Source organism: Primulina tabacum, chromosome 10 (assembly GCF_025594145.1).
Source record: "Primulina tabacum isolate GXHZ01 chromosome 10, ASM2559414v2, whole genome shotgun sequence".
Classification (NCBI taxonomy): Eukaryota; Viridiplantae; Streptophyta; class Magnoliopsida; order Lamiales; family Gesneriaceae; genus Primulina; species Primulina tabacum.
Genome location: NC_134559.1, coordinates 36,772,262 through 36,794,143, shown reverse-complemented (window position 1 = coordinate 36,794,143; position 21,882 = coordinate 36,772,262). Strand labels below are relative to the sequence as shown.

The 21,882-nt window shown below is 41.5% G+C and overlaps 8 non-coding genes and 6 pseudogenes across 8 annotated transcripts; all 14 read left to right on the top strand.

Annotated features, from left to right (window-relative positions):
* Positions 1-4,218: 4,218 nt before the first annotated feature.
* Positions 4,219-4,337, top strand: LOC142513703 (5S ribosomal RNA). Its single transcript, XR_012809634.1, has one exon. It is a non-coding gene; the product is annotated as a 5S ribosomal RNA (ribosomal RNA).
* Positions 4,338-5,021: 684 nt separating this feature from the next.
* LOC142509954 (5S ribosomal RNA) lies at positions 5,022-5,140 on the top strand. The gene has a single exon (XR_012808099.1). It is a non-coding gene; the product is annotated as a 5S ribosomal RNA (ribosomal RNA).
* A 684-nt stretch (positions 5,141-5,824) lies between these two features.
* Positions 5,825-5,943, top strand: LOC142511511 (5S ribosomal RNA; annotated as a pseudogene).
* A 684-nt stretch (positions 5,944-6,627) lies between these two features.
* LOC142511258 (5S ribosomal RNA) lies at positions 6,628-6,749 on the top strand (annotated as a pseudogene).
* Positions 6,750-7,413: 664 nt separating this feature from the next.
* On the top strand, positions 7,414-7,532 carry LOC142508670 (5S ribosomal RNA). The gene has a single exon (XR_012806876.1). It is a non-coding gene; the product is annotated as a 5S ribosomal RNA (ribosomal RNA).
* A 681-nt stretch (positions 7,533-8,213) lies between these two features.
* On the top strand, positions 8,214-8,333 carry LOC142512231 (5S ribosomal RNA; annotated as a pseudogene).
* A 2,322-nt stretch (positions 8,334-10,655) lies between these two features.
* On the top strand, positions 10,656-10,774 carry LOC142509788 (5S ribosomal RNA). Its single transcript, XR_012807943.1, has one exon. It is a non-coding gene; the product is annotated as a 5S ribosomal RNA (ribosomal RNA).
* A 684-nt stretch (positions 10,775-11,458) lies between these two features.
* LOC142509470 (5S ribosomal RNA) lies at positions 11,459-11,577 on the top strand. The gene has a single exon (XR_012807642.1). It is a non-coding gene; the product is annotated as a 5S ribosomal RNA (ribosomal RNA).
* Positions 11,578-12,258: 681 nt separating this feature from the next.
* Positions 12,259-12,377, top strand: LOC142509594 (5S ribosomal RNA). The gene has a single exon (XR_012807760.1). It is a non-coding gene; the product is annotated as a 5S ribosomal RNA (ribosomal RNA).
* A 1,236-nt stretch (positions 12,378-13,613) lies between these two features.
* On the top strand, positions 13,614-13,732 carry LOC142507308 (5S ribosomal RNA). The gene has a single exon (XR_012805568.1). It is a non-coding gene; the product is annotated as a 5S ribosomal RNA (ribosomal RNA).
* A 667-nt stretch (positions 13,733-14,399) lies between these two features.
* Positions 14,400-14,518, top strand: LOC142510865 (5S ribosomal RNA; annotated as a pseudogene).
* A 682-nt stretch (positions 14,519-15,200) lies between these two features.
* On the top strand, positions 15,201-15,319 carry LOC142511835 (5S ribosomal RNA; annotated as a pseudogene).
* Positions 15,320-16,005: 686 nt separating this feature from the next.
* On the top strand, positions 16,006-16,124 carry LOC142514650 (5S ribosomal RNA). The gene has a single exon (XR_012810535.1). It is a non-coding gene; the product is annotated as a 5S ribosomal RNA (ribosomal RNA).
* Positions 16,125-18,555: 2,431 nt separating this feature from the next.
* Positions 18,556-18,676, top strand: LOC142512203 (5S ribosomal RNA; annotated as a pseudogene).
* Positions 18,677-21,882: the final 3,206 nt, after the last annotated feature.

Below are 21,882 nucleotides of genomic sequence, written 5' to 3'. Positions count from 1 at the left end.
AGACGAACTCTCGTATTCCAATCTGTCCATTAACCAGTCTGGCAATGACAATCGCATAAATACAATATCAGTATATAAATCAATTCAAGACTGTTCTGATCAATACTCAAACCAATACATAATCTGTCCATACTGAAACAAGGCACAATCTAATTCATACAACGATATCACGATACAATCGAAATCATTACAGAATCTGATCAATCTAAATCAATACTGAATCTTATCAATATAAATCTACTGATGTTTCGACGGCATAACAATACAGTCACGATAACCCCGTCTATCTCAACATCACAGATATAATACAAAGATTCATAACCAGTATCAGTACAACCTCATAATCTGAATAATAACACAATTCTGGTATAGAATCTCAACTAAATCAACTCTGAAATTCATAACAATTTCATAAACAGTCTATTCTTTAATCTGACTTCGATTCTATGATGTCTAACATGTCAAGAACATCATATATGAATTTCATTTAATTCTGACAACATCATAATTTCAGAATATGTCTAAACGTAACAAAACTTACGTCCAGTTGTAACCTGCGTTGATTGGAACACAGTACTGAAGTCGGATTCAAAAACAGACGGACGGATTTTTCATAAATCTCGATCAAAAGCAGAAGCTGCTTCTTCCGTTCCTTTCTTTCTTTTTCCTCTGAGGATTACCGTTTGTATGTTTATATATATATATATACATACATATTTCGTGCATGCAAGGAAAGTGGCTCACTCCTTCATAAAACATGTCTCGCGCATATGCGTGACCCCAATCGGCGCATATGCGCGAGACACTCGGTCTCCGCGCATATCCTGTACATCGCCTCGCGCATATGCGCGACTCATCTCCGCGCATATGCGCGAGACCCTCTGGAGTCACTCGCATAGGCTTCGCGCATATGCGCGACATCTTCCGCGCATATGCGCGAGGTCTCCTGCCTGTTTGGCGCATGTGCGCGCATCCGGTCGCGCATGTGCGCCGATGCTACTGTCCTCGCACATCCATTTTCACACGCTATCTCATTTCGTGTCTCGGTTAGGCCTTTCGTAATTATCTCGATTAAAAATCAATAATCGTATTAATTATTGCCAAATCATTTCAGATTAATCTCAGATTACGGTAATCAAATTCTCGGGCCTTACAACTAATGCACCAGATCCCATCAGAACTCCGAAGTTAAGCGTGCTTGGGCGAAAGCAGTACTAGGATGGGTGACCCCTTGGGAAGTCCTCATGTTGCATCTCTTTTCGTGTTTTTCTATTTTTGATTACTTTTTGACAGACGATTTTCAGCTCAAATCATCTGAATCTTGATCGGGACCAGATAAGACATGTGAAATCAACGTAGCTCGGGCACTGCCGGATTTGGACAAAATTGTAGCCTAATTTGATTGTAAACGGGCAAACGAATGAGACTCATTACTCTGCAATGAGCTGGCAAGATTTTAACCAAATTCCTTCTCTTAGACCCTCTAACTTGCAATTTTCCGCTTCTGTTAAGCTTCTGTTTCCTCGAGAAATCCGCTTAGAAAGTTCGAAATTTGATTCCGGTTCCATTTTATCGTATCCCATTCATAATAATAGCTTTACATTCGCTATTTTCTTCTTCTTATCTTTTTTCCTATTTTCTGGGAACATTTAGAGATTTTTGTTGTCGTGAGCCGGTTTTGTGCGGAAGGGTATGACATAGATTATTCCGGACACGGTTAACTCATTAAAAAAAATAATCCATAATTTACGTAAACGGTCGCGACACGAAAACTTCCCAGGGAGGTCACCCATCCTAGCTCTGCCATTGCGCCAGAACGCTTAACTTCATGGTTCTGATTGGGCGAGAGCAGTGCCTCGTGTTTTCCATCGCCGCCCGCTCCACACGTACTCGAGGGATATAAGAATAAACATCCCACTCAATGTCGGGTGCGATCATACCAGCACTAATGCTTAGTAAGCGCGGACGCTTCTCACGTGGTGCCACGTCCGCGCGACGGAATAATTAGGTACGGAATATATATAAACCATCGCTCAAATTGAATCAGCGATGGTTTATAAACTGTCGCTAAAATGGAATCAGCGACGGTTTAATATCTGTCGCGAAAATAGAATCAGCGACGGTTTCGAAACCGACGCTAGTTTGAGCAACGGTTTAAAAATCGTCGTTATTCCTAAATTTTGGTTATTTTATTAAGGGTGAGGACATGATAATAACCAACTATGGGACACCAACTATTGCACTTTAGGTTTTTGTTTTTTTTTTTTAATATCAACATACACTTTTATTAATTTTTTTTCAACAATTCAAATATAAATTTAGTCTCTCCATAATTTATTAACGGCCGCAGATAATTGTATTAACAGCGTGCACATGTACGCAGCGGATAATCTTGAACTTTCAACGGTTTGCATCTTTGCAGCATGCAATGTTTGCTGCGGAAAAAGAATTTGCGCGATGCGAATAACCATTTTTGTTGTAGTGAACACAGAGAAAAAAACAGACAAAAATTCAACACGAAATAAGTTTTTTCAAGAATCTCTACTATTCAAAAAAGATTCGTGAGATAAAGATTCGTGAGACCGTTTCACAAGAGACCTACTCAAAAATTTCTATTTAAATCTTAAATTTAACAAGAATTATTATTTGTTTAATAAATTTAATTCACGATCTTCCAGTCAAAATAGTAATGAAATTTTATCAAGAAAATATTTTTTAAATAATCATTTAATTTTATATATATTGGACAAGAGTAAATATTCCCGAAAAAACTTATTTCGTGATGAATTTTTGTCTGTTTTTTTCTCTGTCTTCACTACAACAAAAATGGTTTTTCGCAGCGCGCAAATTCTTTTTCCGTAGCGAACATTGCATGCTGCAAAGATGCAAACCGTTGAAAGTTTAAGATTATCTGTGGCGTACATGTGCACGCTGTTTATACTATTATCTGCGGCTGTTAATGAATACTAGTTTCTCTGCACACGCGATGCGTGTGTGTACAGTCTTTTTTATCATTATCAATAGAATAAAGTGAAATTTGATAAATTATGGAGAGACTAAATTGATATTTGAATTGTTGAAAAAAAAATAAATAATAAAAGTGTGTGTTGAAATTTAAAAAAAAACAAAAAACTAAAGTAAAATATTAGTGTCCTATAGGTGGTTATTATCATGTACTCACCCTTAATAAAATAACCAAAATTTAGGAATAGCGACGGCTTAAAAACCGTCGCTCAAACTAGCGACGGTTTAAAACCGTCGCAGATTCAATTTTAGCGACGGTTTGTTATATATTCCGTCGCTAAATATTCCGTCGCGCGGACGTGGCACCACGTGAGCAGGGTCCGCCCTTACGAAGCATGGACGCTGCTCCACGTGGGCAGCGTCCGCGCTTCGTAAGCGCGGATTGAGGTATTTTTGCATACTCTTTTTTTTACATTATAATTGAAATTAATTTTAAAATTTAAATTATTTTTTTAAAAAAACCCCAGTACTAGGATGGGTGACCCCCTGGGAAGTCCTCGTGTTGCACCCCTTTTCGTGTTTTTCTATTTTTGATTACTTGTTGACAGACGATTTTCGGCTCAAATCACCTGAATCTCGATCGAAACCAGATAAGACATGTGAAATCAACGTAGCTCGGGCACTGCCGGATTTTGATAAAATTTTAGGCTAATTTTATTGTAAACGGGAAAAAGAACGACACTCTTTACTCCGCAATGAGCTGGCTAGATTTTAGCCGAATTCCTTCTCTAAGACCCTCTAATTTTCGATTTTCTGCTTCTGTTATGTTTCCGTTTCCTCGAGAAATGCGTTTAGGAAGTCCGAAATTCGATACCTGTTCTATTTTATCGTATCTCAGGCATAATAATAGCTTTACATTCGCCATTTTCTTCTTCTTATTTTTTTTCTATTTTCTGGGAACATTTAGCGATTTTTGTTGTAGTGAGCCGGTTCTGTGAGAAAGGGTATGACGCAGATTACTCCGGAGACGGTTAAATCATTAAAAACAATTATTTCGACAGTTTTAGCTATAATTTACGTAAACGGTCGAGACACGAGGACTTCACAGTGAGGTCACCCATCCTGGCTCTGTCATCGCGCCAGAACGCTGAACTTCATGGTTCTGATTGGGCGAGAGCAGTGCCGCGTGTTGTCCATCGCCGCCCGCTCCACACGAACTCGAACGATATAAGAATAAACATCCCACTCAATGTCGGGTGCGATCATACCAGCACTAATGCACCGGATCCCATCAGAACTCCGAAGCTAAGCGTGCTTGGCCGAGAGCAGTACTAGTATGGGTGACCCCCTGGGAATTCCTCGTGTTGCACCCCTTTTCGTGTTTTTCTATTTTTGATTACTTGTTGACAGACGATTTTCGGCTCAAATCATCTGAATCTCGATCGAGACCAGATAAGACATTTGAAATCAACGTAGCTCGGGCACTGCCGGATTTGGACAAAATTGAAGCCTAATTTGATTGTAAACGGGCAAACGAACGACACTCATTACTCCGCAAAGAGCTAGCGAGATTTTAGCCGAATTATTTCTCTAAGACCCTCTAACTTGCGATTTTCCGCTTCAGTTAAGCTTCTGTTTCCTCGAGAAATCCACTTAGGAAGTTCGAAATTCGATTCCGGTTCCATTTTATCGTATCCCAGGCATAATAATAGCTTTACATTCACTATTTTCTTCTTCTTATTTTTTTTTCTATTTTCTGGGAACATTTAGCGATTTTTATTGTAGTGAGCCGGTTATGTGCGGAAGGGTATGACGCAGATTACTCCGGAGATGGTTAACTCATTAAAAACAATTATTTTGACTTTTTTAGCTATAATTTACGTAAAGGGTCGCGACACGAGGACATCCCATGGAGGTCACCCATCCTAGCTCTGCCATCGCGCCTGAACGCTTAACTTCATGGTTCTAATTGGGCGAGAGCAGTTCCGCGTGCTGTCCATCGCCGAACGCGCCACAAGTACTCGAGGGATTTAAGAATAAACATCCCACCCAATGTCGGGTGCAATCATACCAGCACTAATGCACCGGATCCCATCAGAACTCCGAAATTAAGCGTTCTTGGGCGAGTGCCGTACTAGGACTGGTGACCTCCTGGTAAGTACTCGTGTTGCACCCCTTTTCGTGTTTTTCTATTTTTGATTACTTGTTGACAGACGATTTTCGGCTCAAATCATCTGAATCTCGATCGGGACAAGATAAGACATGAGAAATCAACGTAGCTCGGGCACTGCCGGATTTGGACAAAATTGTAGGCTAATTTGATTGTAAACGGGTAAACGAACGAGACTAATTACTCCGCAATGAGCTAGTGAGATTTTAGCCGAATTCCTTCTCTAAGACCCTCTAATTTGCAATTTTTCACTTCTGTTAAGCTTCCGTTTCCTCCAGAAATCCGTTTAGGAAGTCCGAAATTCGATTCTGGTTCCATTTTATCGTATAACAGGCATAATAATAGCTTTACATTCGCTATTTTATTCTTCTTATTTTTTTTTCTATTTTCTGGGAACATTTAACGACTTTTGTTGTCGTGAGTCGGTTCTGTGCGGAAGGGTATGACGAAGATTACTCCGGAGACAGTTAACTCGTTAAAAACAATTATTTTGAATATTTTAGCTATAATTTACGTAAACGGTCGCGACACGAGAACTTCCCGGGGAAGTCACCCATCCTAGCTCTGCCATCGCGCCAGAACGCCTAACTTCATGGTTTTGATTGGACGAGAGCAGTACCGCGTGTTGTCCTTCGCCGCCCGCGCCACACGTACTCGAGGGATATAAGAATAAACATCCCACTCAATGTCGGGTACGATCATACCAGCACTAATGCACCAGATATCATCAGAACTCCGAAGTGAAGCGTGCTTGGTCGAGAGCAGTACTAGGATGGGTGACCCCGTAGTAAGTCCTCGTGTTGCACCCCTTTTCGTGTTTTTCTATTTTTTATTACTTTTTGACAGACGATTTTCGTCTCAAATCATCTGAATCTCGATCGGGACCAGATAATTCATGTGAAATCAATATAGCTCGGGCACTGCCGGATTTGGACAAAATTGTAGGTTAATTTGATTGTAAATGGGCAAACGAACAAGACTCAATACTCCGCAATGATCTGACGAGATTTTAGCCGAATTCCTTCTCAAAGACCCTCTAATTTGCGATTTTTTCCGCTTCTGTTAAGCTTCCGTTTCCTCGAGAAATCCGCTTAGGAAGTCCAAATTCGATTCCGATCCATTTTATCGTATCACAGGCAAAATAATTGCTTTACATTCGCAATTTTCTTCTTATTATTTTTTTTCTATTTTCTGGGAACATTTAGCGATTTGTGTTGTCGTAAGCCAGTTCTGTGCGGAAGAGTATGACGCAGATTACTCCTGAGACGGTTAACTCAATAAAAACAATTATTTCTACTGTTTAGGCTATAATTTACGTAAACGATCGAGACACAAGGTCTTCCCGGGGAGGTCACCCATCCTAGATCTAGCCATCGCGCTAGAACGCTTAACTTCATGGTTCTGATTGGGAGAGAGCAGTGCCGCGTGATGTCCATCGCCGCCCGCGCCACACATACTCGAGGGATATGAGAATAAACATCCCACTCAAAGTCTGGTGCGATCATCCCAGCACTAATGCATCGGATCCCATCAGAACTTCGAAGTTAAGCGTGCTTGGGCGAGAGCAGTACTAGGATGGGTTACGACCCACTGGGAAGTCCTCGTGTTGCAGCCATTTTTCGTGTTTTTATATTTTTGATTATTTGTTGACAGACAATTTTTGGCTCAAATCATCTGAATCTCGATCGAGACCAGATAAGACATGTAAAATCACGTAGCTCGGGCACTGCCGTATTTTGACAAAATTGTAGCCTAATTTCATTGTAAACGGGCAAACGAACGAGACTCATTACTTCGCAATGAGCTGGCCAGATTTTAGCCTCAAATTTGCGATTTTCCGCTTCTGTTAAGCTTCCGTTTCCTCGTGAAATCCGCTTAGAAAGTCCTAAATTCGATTCCGGTTCCATTTTATCGTATCCCAGGCATAATGATAACTTTATATTCGCTATTTTCTTCTTCTTATTTTTTTTTCTATTTTCTGGGAACATTTAGCGATTTTTGAGGTCGTGAGCCGGTTCTGTGCGGAAGGGTATGACGCAGATTACTCCGGAGACAGTTAACTCATTAAAAACAATTATTTCGATTGTTTTATCCATAATATACGTAAAGGGTCGCGACACGAGAACTTCCCAGGGAGGTCACCCATCCTAGCTCTGCCATCGCGCCAGAACGCTTAACTTCATGGTTCTGATTGGGCGAGAGCAGTGCCATGTGTTGTCCATCGCCGCCCGCTCGACACGTAATTGAGGGATATAAGAATAAACATCCCACTCAATGTCGGGTGCGATCATACCAGCACTAATGCACCGGATCCCATCAGAACTCAGAAGTTAAGCGTCCTTGGGCGAGAGCTTTACTAGGATGGGTGACCCCCTAGGAAGTACTCGTATTGCGCCCCTTTTCGTGATTTTCTATTTTTGATTACTTGTTGACAGACGATTTTCGGCTCAAATCATTTGAATCTCGATCGTGACCAGATAAGACATGTGAAACCAACGTAGCTCAGGCACTGCCGGATTTGAAAAAAATTGAAGCCTAATTTGATTGTAAACGGGAAAACGAACGAGACTCATTCTCTGGAATGAGCTGGCGAGATTTTAGCCGAATTCCTTCTTTAAGACCCTCTAATTTGCGATTTTCCGCTTCTGTTAAGCTTCCGTTTCCTCGAGAAATCCGCTTTGGAAGTCCAAATTCGATTCCGGTCCATTTTATCGTATCACAGGCATAATAATAGCTTTACATTCGCTATTTTCTTCTTCTTATTTTTTTTTCCATTTTCTGGGAACATTTAGCGATTTTTGTTGTCGTGAGCCGGTTCTGTGCGAAAGGGTATGACGGAGATTACGCCTGAGACGGTTAACTCTTTAAAAAAAATTATTTCAATTGTTTTATCCATAATTTACGTAAATGGTCGCGACACGAAGATTTCCCAGGGAAGTCACCCATCCGAACTCTGCCATCGCGCCAGAACGCTTAACTTCATGGTTCTGATTGGGCGAGAGCAGTACTGCGTGTTTTCCATCGCCGCCCGCTCCACACGTACTCGAGAGATATAAGAATAAACATCTCATTGAATGTTGGGTGCGATCATACCAGCACTAATGCACCGGATTCCATCAGAACTCCGTAGTTAAGCGTGCTTGGGCGAGAGCAGTACTAGGATAGGTGGACCCCTGGGAAGTCCTCCTTTTCGTGTTTTTCTATTTTTGATTACTTTTTGGCAGACGATTTTCAACTCAAATCGTCTGAATCACGATCGAGAGCAGATAAGACATGTAAAATCAACGTAGCTCGGGCACTGCCGGATTTGGATAAAATTGTAGCCTAATTTGATAGTAATCGGGTAAACGAACGAGACTCGTTACTCCGCAATGAGCTGGCGAGATTTTATCTGAATTGCTTCTCTAATACCCTCTAATTTGCGATTTTCCGCTTCTGTTAAACTTCCGTTTCCTCGAGAAATCCGCTTAGGAAGTCTGAAATTTGATTCCGATTCCATTTTATCGTATCCCAGGCATAATAATAAATTTACATTCGCTATTTTTTTTCCGATTTTTTTTTCTATTTTCTGGGAACATTTAGCGATTTTTGTTGTCGTGAGCCGGTTCTGTCAGGAAGGGTATGACGCAGATTACTCTGGAGACGGTTAACTCATTAAAAACAATTATTTCGATAGTTTTATCCATAATTTACGTAAACGGTCACGACACGAGGACTTCCCTGGTCATGGATCGTTAGGATGGTCCAGCATGGGCCGAGGCCTTTGTTGGTTCAGCCTAATGGCCCGTGATCGTTACAAAAAAAGGCGCCTTTTTTTGTAACGGTCATGGGCCATGAGGCTGAACTAACAAAGGCCTCGGCCCATACCCAGGCACCACTACTGGTCATGGGTCGTTAGGATGGTCCAACATGGGCATCGGCCCATGCCCATGCACCGTCACTCATAGAATATCTCACCCCTGGTAAGTGGTTTCTTTCGCCTTCCCCAACACTTGAACCCAGGACCTCCAGAATTAAGTACCTAGATTCCTAAGTGTTGGTACAAGTTGAGAATTTAGTCTTTTTATATTATTTTAGCCCTTATGAACCACGAATCGACCCCCGTGAACCATTTTTCAATTTTCCCAAGTTTTAAAAACCCTAATGACCCAAAATCTTCGACCCCGAGCCATCTCTTGATTTTCACGAGTTACCCCCGAACCATGTTGATCCAAAACTTGACCAACATCCTAAAGTACCTACTGGACCCAAAGATCCCACGGAAAACACCCAAAACCAAAAAACGAGCCCCATACTCCTTTACCATAAGCTGGCCGAGAAATCCTTGTTGGACAAGGACTCTTGATCAAGCTTCCCTGCCCCTACCAACGAACCCAGCCACCGAACCCACCTGTTGTGCACCCCTTAAGGACCCAGGCCCCCAGGACCACGCCCACCAGCCTGCAACAAGCCCAGAACCCAGCACGCAATTCCCCTTGATTCTCGGGTGGGAGTCATAGCTTGCTAGGACTCCTTCCCAGCCCTTGATCGCGAGTCCTAGCATAGCTAGGACTCTCTCCCTAACTCACCCACGACCTTGGCTAACCCCTGGAACTAGCCAACCAAGCCCTAGACCCTGCAACCATAAAACTGAACCCCTTTGCTCCAAGACAGCAAGTTGCTGCACAGCTTGTGTTCTATTGCGTGTGTGGTGTTAAGGTGATTATCTAGGACTCTAAATCCCGTGCAAAATCGTGCCTAAACATAACCTATATCATGGCAGCCCGTATATACATGTAAACGATAAAAGTTTGAATCAAAATCATGCTTGGAATTTCATCGATTGCATAAAAACGAAAATAATTCAAAGTGTCACTTGTTTCCCAAAATTTTCATGCATAAAAATATAATATGATTTCATGATGGTTTTAAGGGAAGAATAGTTGTGCCTATACGTAATTTACGCACGAAAAATCGTTGACGATGAAGAAGAACGGAGCAAGAACCTTGGCTAAGACTTTCCTTTGGCAATGCTCGAAAGTTTGCCTCAATTTTTAAGCATGTGTAGGCCGTGTAATCTAGGTATTTTCGGAAGAGTGGCCGTGTGCTTTTGAAAGAATCGTTGGGTTATGGGAAAGGTTTACATATTATATACTTAATTAAACACTAACAAGGCTTTAGGCCTATTAAGCCCCTAATTAAGCCCTTTAGTCTTTAATTAGAATTAAATAAAATATTAGTAAAGTTTTGGTAAAAATAGTTTGGGAATTAAATAGCCGATTTGCCAAAAAGTTCGTATTTTTTTATTGAAAAACCCACACCGATAAAATTTACGTCCCGGCGTATAAAATCAACATGCAAGTATCGAAATTTAAGGGACCAAAATGCAATATTTCGAAAGATTGGGGACCTAAGGGCAATTTACGAAAGTTAAAGGGCTGAATCAGAATTTTCGAAATAATATAAGGATTTATTTGTTGTCCATCGCCGCCCGAGCCACATGTACTCGAGGGATATAAGAATAAACATCCCACTCAATGTCGGGTGCGATCATACCAGCACTAATGCATCGGATTCCATCAGAACTCGGAAGTTAAGCGTGCTTGGGCGACAGCAGTACTAGGATGGGTGACCCCTCGGGAAGTCCTCATGTTGCACCCCTTTTCGTGTTTTTCTATTTTTGATTACTTGTTGACAGACGATTTTCGGCTCAAATCATCTGAATCTGGATCAGGACCAGATAAGACATGTGAAATCAACGTAGCTCGGGCACTGCCGGATTCCGACAAAATTGTAGGCTAATTCGAATGTAAACGGGGAAAACGAACGAAACTCATTACTTTGAAATGAGCTGGCGAGATTTTATCCGAATTCCTTCTCTAAGACCCTCTAATTTGCGATTTTCCGCTTTTGTTAAGCTTCCGTTTCCTCGAGAAATCTGTTTAGGAAGTCCGAAATTCGATTCCGGTTCAATTTTATCGTAACCCACGCAAAATAATAGCTTTACATTCGCTATTTTCTTCTTCTTATTTTTTTTCTATTTTCTAGGAACATTTAGCTATTTTTTTTGTCGTGAGCCGGTTCTGTGCGGAAGGGTATGACGAAGATTACTCCGAAGACGGTTAACTCATTAAAAACAATTATTTTGACTGTTTTAGCTATAATTTATGTGAACGGTAGCGACATGAGGACTTCCCATGGAGGTCACTCATCCTAGCTCTGCCACCGCGCCAGAACGCTTAACTTCATGGTTCTGATTGGGCGAAAGCAGTTCCGCGTGTTGTCCATCGCCGCTCGCGCCACACATACTCGAGGGATATAAGAATAAACATCCCACTCAATGTTGGGTGCGATCATACCAGCACTAATGCACCGGATCCCATCAGAACTCCGAAGTTAAGCATGCTTGGGCGAGAGCAGTACTAGGATGGGTGACCCCCTGGGAAGTCCTCGTGTTGCACCCTTTTTCTTTTTTTTCTATTTTTATACTTGTTGACAGACGATTTTTGGCTCAAAGCATCAGAACCACGATCGGGACAAGATAAGACATGTGAAATCAACGTAGCTCGGGCACTGCCGGATTTGGACAAAATTTTAGCCTAATTGGATTGTAAACGGGCAAACGAACGAGACTCATTACTCCGCAATGAGTTGGAGAGATTTTAGCCGAATTCCTTCTCTAAGACCCTCTAATTTGCGATTTTCCGCTTTTGTTAAGCTTCCGTTTCCTCGATAAATCCGTTTAGGAAGACCGAAATTCGAATCCGGTTCCATTTTATCGTATCCCATGCATTATAATAACTTTACATTCGCTATTTTCTTCTTCTTATTTTTTTTTTATTTTCTGGGAACATTTAGCGATTTTTGTTATCGTGAGCCGGTTCTGTACAGAAAGGTATGAAGCAGATTACTCTAGAGACGGTTAACTCATTAAAAACAATTATTTCGACTGTTTTAGCTATAATTTACGTAAACGGTCGAGACACGAGGACTTCACAGGGAGCTCACCCATCCTAGCTCTGTAATCGCGCCAGAACGCTTAACTTCATGGTTCTGAATGGGCAAGAGCAGTGCCGCGTGTTGTCCATCGCCGCCCGCTCCACACGTACTCAAAGGATATAAGAATAAACATCCCACTCAATGTTGGGTGCGATTATACCATCATTAATGCACCGAATCCCGTCAGAACTCCGAAGTTAAGCGTGCTTGGCCGAGAGCAGTACTAGTATGGGTTACCCCCTGGGAAGTCCTCGTGTTGCACCCCTTTTCGTGTTTTTCTTTTTTTGATTACATGTTGAAAGACAATTTTCGTCTCAAATCATCTGAATCTCGATCGGGACCAGATAAGACATATGAAATCAACGTAGCTTGGGCACTGCCGAATTTGGACAAAATTGTAGCCTAATTTGATTGTAAACAGGCAAACAAACGAGACTCATAACTCCGCAACGAGCTGACGAGATTTTAGACGAATTCCTTCTCTAAGACCTTCTAATTTACGATTTCCGCTTCTGTTAAGCTTCCATTTTCTCGAGAAATCCGCTTAGGAAGTTCTAAATTCGATTCTGGTTCCATTTTATCGTATCCCAGTCATAATAATAGCTTTCCATTCGCTATTTTCTTCTTCTTATTTTTTTTTTCTATTTTCTGGGAACATTTTGCTATTTTTATTGTCTTGAGCAGGTTCTGTGCGGAAGGGTATGACGCATATTACTCCGGAGACGGTTAACTCATTAAAAACAATTATTTCGACTTTTTTATCCATAGTTTACGTAAACGATCGGGACACGAGGACTTCCCAGGGAGGTCACCCATCCTAGCTTTGCCATCGCGCCAGAATGCTTAACTTCATGGTTCTAATTGGGCGAGAACCATCGGAATCTCGATCGGGACCAGATAAGACATGTGAAATCAACGTAGCTCGGTCACTGCCGGATTTCGACAAAATTGTAGCCTAATTTGATTGTAAACGGGCAAACGAACGAGACTCATTACTCCGCAACGAGCTGACGAGATTTTAGACGAATTCCTTCTCTAAGACCTTCTAATTTACGAATTCCGCTTCTGTTAAGCTTCCTTTTTCTCGAGAAATCCGCTTAGGAAGTTCTAAATTCGATTCTGGTTCCATTTTATCATATTCAGGCATAATAATAGCTTTACATTTGCTATTTTCTTCTTCATATTTTTTTTTTCTATTTTCTGGGAACATTTAGCGATTTTTGTTGTCTTGAGCAGGTTTTGTGCTGAAGGGTATGACGCATATTATTCCGAAGACGGTTAACTCATTAAAAACAATTATTTCGACTGTTTTATCCATAATTTACGTAAACGGTCGCGACACATGGACTTCCCAAGGAGGTCACCCATCCTAGCTCTGCCATCGGGCCTGAGCGCTTTACTTCATGGTTCTGATTGGGTGAGAGCAGTGCCGCGTTTTGTCCATCGCCGCCCGCTCCACAAGTACTCGAGGGATATAAGAATAAACATCCCACTCAATGTCAGGTGCGATCATACCAGCACTAACGCACCGGATCCCATCAGAACTCCGAAGTTAAGCGTGCTTGGGCGAGAGCAGTACTAGGATGGGTGACCCCCTTGGAATTCCTCGTGTTTTTCTATTTTTGATTACTTGTTGACAGACGATTTTCGGCTCAAATCATCCGAATCTTGATCGGGACCAAATAAGACATGTGAAATCAACGTAGCTCGGGCACTGCCGGATTTGAACAAAATTGTAGGCTAATTTGATTGAAAACGGGCAAACGAACGTGACTCATTACTCCACAATGAGCTGGCGAGATTTTAGCCGAATTCTTTCTCTAAGACCCTCTAATTTGCGATTTTCCGCTTCTGTTAAGCTTCCGTTTTCTCAAGAAATCCGCTTAGAATGTCCGAAATTCGATTCCGGTTCCATTTTATCGTATCCCAGGCATAATAATAGCTTAACATTTGCTATTTTATACTTCATATTTTTTTTCCTATTTTCTGGGAATATTTAGCGATTTTTGTTGTCTTGAGCAGGTTCTGTGCGGAAGGGTGTGACGCATATTACCCCGGAGACGGTTAACTCATTAAAAACAATTATTTCGATTGTTTTATCTATAATTTACGTAAAGGGTCGCGACACGAGGACTTCCCAGGGAGGTCACCCATCCTAGCTCTGCCATCGCGCCAAAACGCTTAACTTCATGGTTCTGATTGGGCGAGAGCAGTGCCGCGTGTTGTCCATCGCCGCCCGCTCCACTCGTACTCGAGGGATATAAGAATAAACATCCCACTCAATGTTGGGTGTGATCATACCTGCACTTATGCACCGGTTCCTATTAGAACTCCGAAGTTAAGCGTGCTTGGGCGAGAGCAGTTCTATGATGGGTGAACCCCTGGAAAGTCCTCGTGTTGCACCCCTTTTCGTGTTTTTTAATTTTTGATTACTTGTTTAGAGACGATTTTCGGCTCAAATCGTCTGAATCGCGATCGAGAGCAGATAAGACATGTGAAATCAACGTAGCTCGGGCACTGCCGGATTTGGACAAAATTGTAGCCTAATTTGATTGTAATCAGACAAACGAACGAGACTCGTTACTCCGCAATGAGCTGACGAGATTTTAGCCGAATTCCTTCTCTAATACCCTCTAATTTGCGATTTTCCGCTTCTGTTAAGCTTCCGTTTCCTCGAGAAATCCGCTTAGGAAGTCCGAAATTCGATTCCGTTCTATTTTATCGTATCCCAGGCATAATAATAGCTTTACATTCGCTATTTTCTTCTTCTTATTTTTTTTTCTATTTTCTGGGAACATTTCGTGATTTTTGTTGCCGTGAGCCTGTTCTGTGCGGAATGGTATGACGCAGATTACTCCGGAGACGGTTAACTCATTAAAAACAATTATTTCGACTGTTTTATCCATAATTTACGTAAACGGTCGCGACACGAGGTCTGCCCAGGGAGGTCACCCATCCTAGCTCTGCCATCGCGCAGAACGCTTAACTTCATGGTTCTGATTGGGCGAGAGCAGTGCCGCGTGTTGTCCATCGCCGCCCGCTCCACACGTATTCATGGTATATAAGAATAAATATCCCAATCAATATCTGGTGCGATCATACCAGCACTAATGCACTGGATCCCATCAGAACTTCGAAGTTAAACGTGCCTATACGAAAGCAGTACTAGGGTGGGTGACCTCCTGGAAAGTCCTTGTGTTGCACCCTTTTTCGTGTTTTTCTATTTTTGATTACTTGTTGACAGACGATTTTGAGCTCAAACCATCTGAATCTCGATCGGGAGCAGATAAGACATGTGAAATCAACGTAGCTCGGGCACTGCCGGATTTGGACAAAATTGTAGGCTAATTTGATTGTAAACGGGCAAACGAACGAGACTCGTTACTCCGCAATGAGCTGGTGAGATTTTAGCCGAATTCCTTCTCCAAGACCCTCTAATTTGCGATTTTACGCTTCTGTTAAGCTTCCGTTTCCTCGAAAAATCCTTTTAGGAAGTCCGAAATTCGATTCCAGTTCTATTTTATAGTATCCAAGGCATAATAATAGTTTTACATTCGCTATTTTCTTCTTATTATTTTTCTTTTCTATTTCCTGGGAGCATTTAGCGATTTTTTTTTGTCGTGAGTCGGTTTTGTGCGGAAGGGTATGACGCAGATTACACCAGAGACGGTTAACTCATTAAAAACAATTATTTCGACAGTTTTAGCTATAATTCACGTAAACGGTCGAGACACGAGGACTTCACAGTGAGGTCACCCATCCTAGCTCTGCCATCGCGCCAGAACGCTTAACTTCATGGTTCTGATTGGGCGAGAGCAGTGCCGCGTGTTGTCCATCGCCACCCGCTCCACACGTACTCAAACGATATAAGAATAAACATCCCACTGAATGTCGGGTGCGAACATACCAGCACTAATGCACCGGATCCCATCAGAACTCCGAAGTTAAGCGTGCTTGGCCGAGAGCAGTACTAGTATGGGTGACCCCCTGGGAATTCCTCGTGTTGCACCCCTTTTCGTGTTTTTCTATTTTTGATTACTTGTTGACAGATGATTTTCGGCTCAAATCATCTGAATATCGATCGGCACCAGATAAGACATGTGAAATCAACGTAGCTCGGGCTCTGTCGGATTTGGAAAAAATTGTAGCCTAATTTGATTGTTAACGGGAAAACGAACGAGACTCTTTACTCCGCAATGAGCTGGCAAAATTTTAGCCGAATTCCTTCTCTAAGACCCTCTAATTTGCGATTTTCCGCTTTTGTTAAGCTTCCGTTTCCTCGAGAAATCCGCTTAGGAAGTCCGAAATTGGATTTTGATTCCATTTTATCGTATCGCAGGCATAATAATAACTTTACATTCGCTAATTTTTTTTCCTATTTTTTTTTCTATTTTCTGGGAACATTTAGCGATTTTTTTTGTCGTGAGCCGATTATGTGCGGAAGGGTATGACGCAGATTACTTCGGAGACGGTTAACTCATTAAAAACAATTATTTCGACTGTTTTATCAATAATTTACGTAAACGGTCGCGACACGAGGACTTCCCAGGGAGGTCACCCATCCTAGCTCTGCCATCGCGCCAGAACGCTTAACTTCATGGTTCTGATTGGGCGAGAATTGTGCTGTAATGATCATGGGCCATTAGGCTGAACCAACAAAGGCCTCTGCCCATACCCACGCACCACTACTGGTCATAGGTCGTTAGGATGGTCCAGCATGGGTGGAGGCCTTCGTTGGTTCAGCCTAATGGCCCATCATGGGCCATTAGGCTGAACCAACAAAGGCCTCGGCCCATACCCACGCACCACTACTTGTCATGGGTCGTTAGGATGGTCCAGCATGGGCCTCGGCCCATGCCAATGCACCGTCACTCATAGAATATCTCACCCCTGGTAAGTGGTTTCTTTCGCCTTCCCCAACACTTGAACCCAGGACCTCCAGACTTAAGTACCAAGATTCCTAAGTGTTGGTACTAGTTGAGAATTTAGTCGTTTTATATTATTTTAGCCCTTATGAACCACGACACGACCCCCGTGAACCATTTTTCAATTTTCTCAAGTTTAAAAAACTCTAATGACCCAAAATCTTCGACCCCGAGCCATCTCTTGATTTTCACAAGTTACCCCCGAACCATGTTGATCCAAAACTTGACCAACATCCTAAAGTACCCTACTGGACCCAAAGATCCCACGGAAAACACCCCAAACAAAAAAAACGAGCCCCATACTCCTCTACCATAAGCTGGCCGAGAAATCCTTGTTGGACAAGGACTCTTGATCAAGCTTCCCTGCCCCTACCAACGAACCCAGCCACCGAACCAACCTGTTGTGCACTCCCAGGCCCCCTAGACCACGCCCACAAGCCTGCAACAAGCCCAGAACCCTACACGCAATTCCCCTTGATTCTCGGGTGGAGTCATAGCTTGCTAGGACTCCTTCCCAGCCCTTGAACCCGAGTCCTAGAATGGCTAGGACTCTCTCCCTAACTCACCCACGACCTTGGTTAACCCCTGGAACCAGCCAACCAAGCCCTAGCCCCTGCAACAATAAAACCGAACCCTTTGCTCCATGACAGAAGGTTGCTGCACAGCTTGTGTTCTATTTCGTGTGTGGTGTTAAGGTGATTATCTAGGACTCTATATCCCGTGTAAAATCATGCCTAAACATAACCTATATCATGGCAGCCCGTATATACATGTAAAGGACAAAAGTTTGAATCAAAATCATGCTTGGAATTTCATGGATTGCATAAAAACGAAAATAATTCAAAGTGTCACTTGTTTCCCAAAATTTTCATGCATAAAAATATAATATGATGTGATGATGGTTTGAAGGGAAGAATATGTGTGCCTATGCGTAATTTACGCACGAAAAACCATTGACGATGACGAAGAACAGAGCAAGAACCTTGGCTAAGACTTTCCCTTGGCAACGCTCGAAAGTTTGCCTCAATTTTTAAGAATAAGTGTTCCGTGTAATCTAGGTATTTTCAGAATTGTGGCCGTGTGCTTTTGAAATAATCGTAGGTTTATGGGAAATGTTTACATATTATATACTTAATTAAACACTAACAAGGCTTTAGGCCTATTAAGCCCTAATTAAGCTCATTAGTCTTTAATTAGAATTAAATAAAATGTTATTAAAGTTTTGGTAAAAATAGTTTGGGAATTAAATAGCGGGGTTGCCAAAAAGTTCGTATTTTTTTTGTTGAAAAACCCACACCGATAAAATTTACGTCCCGGCGTATAAAATCAACATGCAAGTATCGAAATTTAAGGGACAAAAATGCCATATTTCGAAAGATTGGGGACCTAAGGGCAATTTACGAACGTTTAAGGGCTGAATCAGAATTTTCGAAATAATATAAGGATTTATTTGTTGTCCATCACCGCCCGCGCCACACGTACTCGAGGGATATAAGAATAAACATCCCACTCAATGTCGGGTGGGATCATACCAGCAGTAATGCACCGGATACCATCAGAACTCGGAAGTTAAGCGTGCTTGGGCGAGAGCAGTACTCTAGGACGGGTGACCCTCTCGGAAGTCCTCGTGTTGCACCCCTTTTCGTGTTTTTCAATTTTTGATTACTTGTTGACAGACGATTTTCGGCTCAAATCATCTGAATCTCGATCGGGACCAGATAAGACATGTGAAATCAACGTAGCTCGGGCACTGCCGGATTTGGACAAAATTGTAGCCTAATTTGATTGTAAACGGGGAAAATGAACGAGACTGATTACTCCGCAATGAGCTGGAGAGATTTTATCCGAATTCCTTCTCTAAGACCCTCTAATTTCCTATTTTCCGCTTCTGTTAAGCTTTCGTTTTACTCGATAAATCCGTTTAGGAAGTCCAAAATTCGATTCCGGTTCCATTTTATCGTATCCGAGGCATAATAATAGCTTTACATTCGTTATTTTCTTCTTCTTATTTTCTTTTTCAATTTTCTGGGAACATTTAGCGATTTTTGTTGTCGTGAGCCGGTTCTGTACGGAAGGGTATGACGCAGATTACTCCGGAGATGGTTAACTTATTAAAAACAATTATTTCAACAATTTTAGCTATAATTTACGTAAACGGTCGCGACACGAGGACTTTCCAGGGAGGTCACCCATCCTAGCTCTGGCATCGCGCCAGAACGCTTAACTTCTTGGTTCTGATTGGGCGAAAGCAGTGCCGCTTGTAACGTCTCGAAAATCGAAAAGTCCATGTAAACCACATGCATGCAAATCATTAAATTCTTTGGTATTTCATTAAATTCTTTTAAACCATAAAATGTATTTTTATTTTATTAAATTGTGTTTAATTATTTTTATGCATTTTATGCATAATTCATGCATGGTAGAATTTATTCCATACATTTTATAAGTTCATGCATTAAGGTTTTTAAGTTGCATTTCGCTCTTGAACGAGGATCAGAGACCGGAGAATTTTCAAGAAAATTATTTTTATTACACGATTAAGTTCTATTAATTAATACAAGATGTTTTAAAGGTGTTTTTCAAGAATTGAGATTTATTGGGTATTTTTATCTGCAGAATTTTATTTTTACCCGGTAAACAAATTTTATCGAATCAGGAGACTTTTTGAGGGTTCGGCTAATATTTTCAAAAACTTTTAATCAAGAAATATTTTTCGAGAGTGTGTTTGGACTTAATGAGACTACTTTTAAGCTTGTTGGGCTTAAAATTCTTTTTAAATCTTTAATTAGAAACTTATGGCCTATTATATTTTAATTAACTACATAATAAATCCCTATGGACCCACTACACCTAACATTACCCTCCCCAATCATCCGACACCCTCACTCCCATCTCAACATTTTCATAGAAATCCCAGCAGCTGAAAGCACGGCCATTTCCATTCAAGGCGTAAGAAAATTCTCCGACTTGATTTCCGACGCTCGTTCTTCGGTTTTCTTGCGAAATATTTTCACCAGGCACGCTTTATATCATTCTTCTGCATCATACACGTTTTATATACTGAGTTTGGTGTTCATGCATGAAAAGTTTTGATCCAAGCTTGTCTATGGAAGATCTTTGATTTTCTTGTGTTTATTGCATTCTTTTTGTTTCAAGTCTCACATTTTCTTGAATTGTGCAAGGAGGCTGCCGTTTTGTTGATGCTGAGGGACCGTTTAGAGCAAGTTAGTGGAGTCATGAGGCTGGTGTAAGGTTCGGTAGGTTTGGAGTGAAGGCCGAGATGTGTAGCGGCTTGGGATTTCTCGTTTTCTTTGTCTAGATCGGTGGGTAGGTGAAGTCTGGTGGTGCAAGGGCGACTCTAGACCTTGAACAGACTCTGGTGGGTCTGAATCATGGTCTGGAAATGCGCAAACGCTGCTGGTCTTGTCCTAGAAGCCTCAAGGGAAGAGTTGGACGAGTTGGGTTCGATTGGTGTTGTGGGGAGTGTAGCGATACGGTGATCTACGCCTGATTCATGAGGCTGATGGCGTGGGTGCAGTAGGTTCAGGGGAGCCCTATGGTGGTCTAGGAAAGGCTGAGACGTGCCTGGTTCCATCGGTGTTGGGCTAAGACGCGAGAATAGGGAGGTAGTGTAGTAGGGTAGGCGAAAGGGGAAGAGGCTGATTTCCAGCATCTTTGTAAGGCCTGATCGAATGGTTTAAGCGACGGGTCTGGATGTTTATAAGGCCTTTTAAGTGTTTATTAGGTGTGGTAAAAAGTTGGGAAAAATACGGTTAAGTTTCGAGTCGATTCGGGTTAAAACCGAGACACCAGTCCAAGTTTTAAAACAATTCGATTAAGTTATAAAATGGGCTCGAGTTTACGTCTAGGGATGCTTTTAAATATGTGTTGGGATATTTTAAGGAATTTGGTAAGCTTCAGATCAAAATAATGAGTTTTGGATTTATCCGGGATTTAATCGCAACACGAAACGTTAATTACAGAATTAATTGAAACGCTAGATTTAAGCTTTATTAAATTATGAAAAATTATATTTAAGGTCAAATAATTATAAGAAGTCTAAGTTTTTAATTTGGGAATTTTATGCTAAGGTTTGGTTTAATTCGGGATTAAAGCGCGTTAATATGTTATGTTTAAAAATTAATTTAAAATTCATCGATTTAAGCCAAATAAAAATATGGGAAAATTTTTGTAGGCTTAAATAATTATTTAGGACATGTTAAAGTCAATGATATTAAGAAAATGTCAAAAACGTGAAATTTTACGTCCAAGGGCAAAATGGTAATTTTTGGGTTTCCAGGGGCAAAATGGTCATTTTGCACCCGGGGTTAGATGTTGGTCCTGGCAGCGCCATGAGCACAAATTTACTATATTTTAAAGTTTTATGCCATCACGATTTTTAAGATTTTATGAAAATATACGTTGCATGCTTGGTTTAAAGGAAAAATTACGTATATGCATGTTTTTATTAAGTGGTGAATATGATGATATTTTTGAAGGATGGGAGTTGGTTGTGACTGACGATGTATATGTATACGATGATAGGATTGGAGATATCGTGAGGGAAAAGGCTCTAGAGGGAGCCCGTTTACGGGAGAAGGCCCCAGAGGGAGACCGACGATCGTATTTTCATTGACATGATATGAGATATGATGAGCTGAGGCCAAGGCTCAGTGGACGGGTAATGCTGTCGCTGATGTCCCCGCCGCCGGGTACCACGGTTTTATAGATGTATCCATCGATAGAGCTGATACGATAGAGCTGATACGAAAGTCACAACTAATGAACTGAATTCAATTAAAAAGAAAATGTTTAAGTTTATGATGACATGATTTAATACGATAT